A 7,500-nucleotide genomic window follows, 5' to 3' on the forward strand; every position below is an offset into this window, starting at 1 on the left:
AAAATGATGAGTTGACTACTGTATCATCACAGTAGAAGTACAGTACTTAGAGTGAAGCCACGCTCCTGTATGCTCTCATACTTACCTTACTAATGTTTTAATAAAAGTACATTTATTATACATTCGTGTGTTTATTACGACACAACATATTGGCGACGAGGATGACGACTCTACAGCTGTGCCAGCCGACGCCTTTTCTACAAAATCCGGGCGATCCAGTGATTCCCTTCAAAGCGTGGATCCGCTCCTTCGAGAACTTTCTGCTAGCAATGTCGGAGGGTGAGCTAACCGATGCTAGGAAACGTGCATTACTGATTCACTGCTTGGGCGCTGAAGGTCAAAGACTTTTCTACACGTTTACAGTTAATGGAAATACATACGCGAATGCTTTAAAAGCTCTGGAGGACTTTTTCATACCCAAAGTCAATGTCGTGGCCGAACGCTACCGCTTCAGACAGCGTGGTCAGCGGGCGGGAGAATCGACAGACCAGTTCCATGCTGCGTTAAAGGAGCTGGTTACGACATGCAACTTTGGTCGATTGGAGGACGAGATGCTGCGCGACCAGATCGTTGAGAAGACCAATTCATCACGCATCAGGGAAAAGTTGCTACTGGAGGAAAAGTTAACGCTAGCCAAAACGTTGATGATTGCGCGCCAAGTTGAGACCGCCATTTCGGAGGCTAAAGCCATGAGCATGACCGCCGAGGGTGCATCGGTGCAAGCGGTGCACGCCACAGGATCGCATCAACAAGGCAACTACCAGAGAGGGGAATCTACACCGCCTCATACTTCGGCTGCACCATGGAAAACATGCTACAGGTGTGGATCAGCTTCACACAAGGCGGATTACATAGACTGTCCTGCTAAAGATGCCCAATGCAATACCTGCAGAAAGAAAGGACACTTCGCCAAAGTCTGCAGAGGCAGCAAGCAAGTCCACGAGATCGCCGTACCAGAGGTAACAATCCTGAATGTTAACGCAGGTCATGGCAGTAACATAATGTGTACAGTTAAAGTGAGTGCAGGGGGAACACAGAGCCATGATGTCGAACTAATGCTAGACACAGGCTCAGCAGTGTCAATTTTACCAGAGACTGTTTATGCAAAGTGCTTCCCTGCTACAACTGCGCTCACCAAGCCTAGCTGCCGACTGAAAGACTGGGGGGGAAATGAGATACCCGTGCTGGGGTGCTTGAATACAACCGTGACATTTGGTGACTGTAATACTGCCACATACCTTTACATTGCAAAGCAAGGGTCTGCAATCCTAGACAGAGACCTGTTCACTGCACTACAAATGCAATTGATCAATGGCCAAGTTGCAGCACCCCCTGCTGCCACATCTACACACCAGGTGAAAGTACTTACCTCTACACTGCCTGCTGTCACCGATGCCGAGTTCAAGGCTGCGTGCATTTTCTGTCCTGTGCAAACTGAGCTGCGACAACTACTTACCTCCAGATGGCCTGCGTGCGCCGAACAGCTCAGCTCAGACCTACAACCCTTCTTCGAGCTCCGAAACGAACTCTCTCTACAGGGTGACTGTGTCGCACGTGGTTCTCACAGACTGCTGGTGCCAGGCAGTCTACAGGCGAAGTTCATCGCACTCGTCCACGACACACACCCAGGCATCGTGAATGCAAAGCAGAGACTGAGAGAAGAATACTGGTGGCCTGGTATGGACGCCCAGGTTGACACTGCACTGGGATCCTGCACTACATGCCGAGAATACGACAAATCAGCTGTCACACACACACCACCACTACAGCCCGTGCCTCACCCTGAAGAGGCCTGGGACAAGGTGGCGATAGACCTGGTGGGGCCTTTCGAAAGAGCGCCCACGGGCTGTCGCTTTGCTCTTACACTGGTAGATTACCACAGCCAGTGGCCAGAGGTAGCTTTTCTTCCTAATGTTACCTCACAGGCAATTGTTGAGTTTCTGTGTTCTGTTTTCAGCAGAGAGGGCAACCCCAAAGAACTGGTGTCTTACAGCCCTCAATTTGTGTCACGTGAGCTTGAGGCTTTCCTTCAGGACAGAGGGATAGTGCACACAAAGTCATCGGTCAGGGCGAACGGTGAGATCGAGCTCTTCAATCGCAGCTTGAGAGACAGCCTGCAGAATGCACTCCTCGAAGGACGGCCCTGGAAGGAGTTTACACGTGAGTTCCTGCAAGTCTACCGTGCTACACCTCACTCCACTACACAGTGCTCGCCTGCAGAACTGCTGCATGGCCGGCCTATGCGCACCAAGCTTCATGTGGCTGGACGTCCACTGCAGCAACAGCAAAGACTGCCCAAACAGAAACAAACAAAACACACTGATCGCAAAAGAGTGGCCAAACACATGTCCTTCAAATGTGGCTCTTACGTCCATGCGAAAAAGCCTGCTTCCAACCTTGCTCCAGTTTCCCTACAGGGGAAAGATCGTGAGACTGATGGTGATGGAGAACCATTACCGGTGGACACTGAACCTGCAACACCACGACCTGATGGTGTACCACCACCTGGCAGACCGACCAGGTGCCACAGGGTGCCAGAATGGACTCAGGACTTTGCTGAAATGAACTGATGAGGATGCAGTATGGTGAATTTATAAATGTAAATATGCGTGATTTTCAAGGTGAAGTGATTCAAGGTTTAAGATTTACAGGTTCAAGTCTTTGATCTTTAAACTACATGGTCCGAATTTAGTTATACATAAGTTATACAAAACTGTGTAAAATGAAATGTGATCCTTTTGGAAATGAATATTTACCTGGGTGGCAAAATGCAATTCTAGTTAACTTTAAACATAATGTGATTCTGCTACGAACTAATACTTACCTGAACGTAAAATGAAAATGATAAATATGTTTTACTGATGCACTCTATTAAGAATACTGGGTACTGTTAAACTATGCTTCTCTTCCAGTTATTGTGTTTTCTTATTAGGGGGGATATGTGGTATATGCAATATGTTATACTCAACCTTGCCACTGTGGAGCCTGTTCCTATAAAATGATGAGTTGACTACTGTATCATCAGAGTAGAAGTACAGTACTTAGAGTGAAGCCACGCTCCTGTATGCTCTCATACTTACCTTACTAATGTTTTAATAAAAGTACATTTATTATACACTCGTGTGTTTATTACGACACAACAGTCTTGTACGATAATTTCCTCCCAAAAAGCCCCCAAAATGATCATTCTGAGGTTTTGGTACAATAACTCAGCATTTTCCATCTGGCAACACTGTATGTTATGAAGTTCATTCCCAGTCTTATATGTGAATGTAAATGCACTCAGAAACTGCAGACCTCCGCCAAAGAAGCTGGTTGATAGAATATTCGACTATGTTACACCCTGTTTGTAATTTCAGTCTTTCTGCCTTCTTTTCGTGGAGTTAGAAACTGGAATGTCAAAATTTGCCCTGTCCCGCATTTCAACTTGCGGTCACTAGGGGCATCTAGATTTCTAGGCTAGCAATGGTGAAGAATCTTTTTATGAATCCTGGTTCCGGTTTGTGATCCGGATCACCACCAAAATTTAGCAAATTACTTGCTCCTTTGGTCATTTCCAACAACTCCACAAAGTTTCATCCAAATCTGTTCATATATTTTTGAGTTTTCCTGCTGACTAACTGACAGACAGGCAAACCAACGCAACTGACCGGTCTAGTGGTTAGGGAGATGGGCCTTACATCACAGGGTTGCATGTTTGAATCCCACCATTCCACTCCACTTCACTCCATGGCTGAAGTGCCCTTAAGCATGGCACCTAACTGCACACTGCTCCAGGGACTAGCCAATACCCTGTACTTAAAATAGGCTACCTGTAAGTCGCTTTAGGTAAAAGCATCAGATAAGTCTAATGTAATGTAATGTAATGTGTTTTGGCACTGAATGGCAGTAGAGAGTGTAGTATTGATGTCTGCTGTAGACCTTGGGTCAAGACTTTGCCTTTACCTTTGTCGAAAACACTGACCACTGTATGTGCCATTGAGATGAAGGGGCCAGCTACATGGGAACGATTTTCTATGCCAGTGACAACGTTCCCCTGGGTTAACCATATGAAACCCACCAGAAACGTGGCACAAAACGAGTTTTTTGAATAATGGGTTCCAGAGTGCGAAAATCGAGTAACGCAGGCCTTTGCGTTGCCATTGTTACAGGCGAAACGGATTTGTTTACATCTGCGTCACAGCCACATGGCCAAAAACAGTGAGGTATCTTCACAGTGATCACTAGCTTTGCGCACAACATTAATTCCATGCACAATGGCATCATCAGACAACTGTTTGTGTGGACTGTGGAGACTCTTTCATTTCTACCACGGTCAATATTTTACGTTTCAAACTGCCCAGTGTGGGTCACTCGTGTTCAAAATCTTAAAAAAAACATGACTAACACGAAGCAAAGCTTCATATTATCTTTTAACTGCGCACCCAAACAGTTATCAGCAATGCATATTATGTATATGTCACTAGTTGAAACAGGCGTAATGGGCAGAAAGAGAAGGAGAAGCGGTGAGCGCGCAGCAGCCTCCAGAGTCCAGAGGAGGGAGAAATACCTGCCCGGTATTGGTATTCAACACCTTAGTTTAAACTTCTCAAATTAAAAAAAGCAGCATAAAGTGTAGAACACAATCAACAGATGCCTAAATGGCAATGATTTGCTACTCTAGTCACTCCACAAGCTACACAAGGTGCCACATGCGCAAAGCTGGTAGCCTATTTTTCCACGTAGCACTCACTTCAGCATAATGAAAAATAACAACTATGCGATGCTGGTTTTGAAAATAAGTCGGTTAGCAGCAAATGCTAGTACACATGTTGGGATAAGAAGTTCCTTTAGTAACTTGACATGCTACTCCTGCATACAAAACATCATACTTAACTAATGAAAGGAGTAAATACATCAGACTTACAACTTCGTGAGGGCCAACCAGTTATGTAGACTGTAAACTCCCTGGTGATTGTTCTTATGTCTTCCAAAATATTCCAGAAGTTGCAGCATGCATGCTTATTCTTGTAAGAGCAACTCACGAAGCATGGTGCTAAGCAGCATGATTCAGTACAGTCTGTTGTTGTATCTAACTTGTCTCTGTGGCATAATGTTCAATTATGCAGCTTGCACATTCTGATATTCTGAACCTGCTATGTACGCGCTTGCGGAGAGTAAAGCGCATAATAAAACCGTCTTTCGCTTTTTACAAAGGGGGGAAATGACGCTATTTTTTGTTAAACTATCCGTCGCTTAAAATGGACATAACTTCGGAATGGGAGAGGCTAGACATGTATCGTTTTTAGTAATAAAAAGCTAAGATCTTCAGCTTTTAAACAAGCCATGGCATATGTCTGTAGATCGAAAACAAAATTCGCTGGGTCTGTTAAAAAAATGTGAAACTTTCTGGCACTGTCAGAGACTGGTGGACTCCCTGCATGACAGGTCATTTGCATGATAAGAGTGGGCGATCACGGCCATTAGCGAATACTTTTGTTCTCAACAACTTCACATAAAGAAATGTGTATTCTGAAGCAAGCCTGTCGTTGTCATTAGGACATGATCTTTTACTGAAACATGCTGTATGGTTGCAACTTTATTGCAACTCGGATTCAAAAAACCCCGCGTTGCGGTGTCATCTGGCTGAGGCTAAAGTGAAGTCATCTGTGTTACTGCGGCACGGCTGTTGGAAAAGGTACAATGATTTACAGTAGCTTCACACCAGCACAGGAGCACAGGAAACTACACACCTCACCACACACACACACACACACACACACACACACACACACACACACACACACACACACACACACACACACACACACACACACCAGCACAGGAGCACAGGAAACTACACACCTACACACTCCACTCAAATGAAACGTTAAATCTCCTTCCCAAACTCACTCTCTCTCTCTCTCTCTCTCTCTCTCTCTCTCTCTCTCTCTCTCTCTCTCTCACTCACTCACTCACTCACTCACTCACTCACTCTCACACACACACAACACACACACACACACACACACACACACACACACACACACACACACACACACACACACACACACACACACACACACACACACACACACACACACAGCAAATTCTTTAAAAGGGTAACGGGTAGGGAATAACACCTCAAGCACCCTGACCCTGAGCACGGGGGCTCCGCAAGGTTGTGTTCTCAGCCCCCTGCTGTTCACGCTGCTGACACATGACTGCACAACGACCCACAGCACTAACCATCTAGTGAAGTTTGCGGATGATACAACACTGGTGGGCCTCATCACTAAGGGCGATGAGACCCACTACAGAGAAGAAGTAGACCTGCTGGCCAGATGGTGCAAAGACAACAACCTCCTGCTGAATGTCAACAAGACCAAGGAGATTGTTGTCAACTTTCAGAGGGTCCAAAAACAACTGCCACCACTGACCATCGACGGTGATGCTGTGGAGAGAGTGAGCAGCACCAAGTTCCTTGGAGTGCACATCAGCGACGACCTCTCTTGGACCACCAACACTACATCACTGGCGAAGAAGGCCCATCAGCGTCTCTACTTCTTGCGCAAACTAAAGAAGGCAAGTGCTACACCCTCCATCATGACAACATTCTACAGAGGAACCATAGAGAGCGTCGTGTCCAGCTGCATCACAGTGTGGGGAGGAAGCTGCACGGAGAAAAACAGGAAGACACTCCAGCGTGTTGTGAACACAGCGAAGAAGATCATTGGAGTACCACTCCCCTCCCTGCAGGACATTTACACCGCACGCCTCACCCGAAAAGCACTGATGATCATCAAAGACACAAGCCACCCTGCACACAAACTGTTCAGCCTCCTGCCCTCTGGAAAGAGGTACAGGCGCCTCCGTTCCCGTACTACCAGGCTTGCAAGCAGCACGATGCATCAAGCAATCAAGATACTGAACACTCAACCCACTCTCCCTTCACTGTCAGCCTCTAGCCAGCCAGGCCACTGACAACGCTCCCCCCCCTCATCCCCACCACCATATCTGCGACTGAACATTCCACCTGCACTACTACATCTGTGACTGAACTTTCAACCTGCACTAACTCAAAACATACACATGCACACACACACACACACACACACACACACACACACACACACACACACACACACACACACACACACACACACACACACACACACACACACACAAGCACACTGCACTTTCTGCACTAAACCCAAACATACACACACTGACACACAACTCATACTCACACACATACACACACACACACACACACACACACACACATACACAGGTACACACACACAGACGCACACCGCACTTTCTACCTGCACTAAACACACACACACACACACACACACACACACACACACACACACACACACAGACACAGACACACACACACACGCACACACGCACACAAAACACATACAAACACACACACACACATACTGCTGCTGGTGTATTTAATAAAAACCTTTTTTTTTAATTATTTATTTCTTCAAATGCTACTATTACTAT

Source organism: Engraulis encrasicolus, chromosome 13 (assembly GCF_034702125.1).
Source record: "Engraulis encrasicolus isolate BLACKSEA-1 chromosome 13, IST_EnEncr_1.0, whole genome shotgun sequence".
NCBI classification, from domain to species: Eukaryota; Metazoa; Chordata; class Actinopteri; order Clupeiformes; family Engraulidae; genus Engraulis; species Engraulis encrasicolus.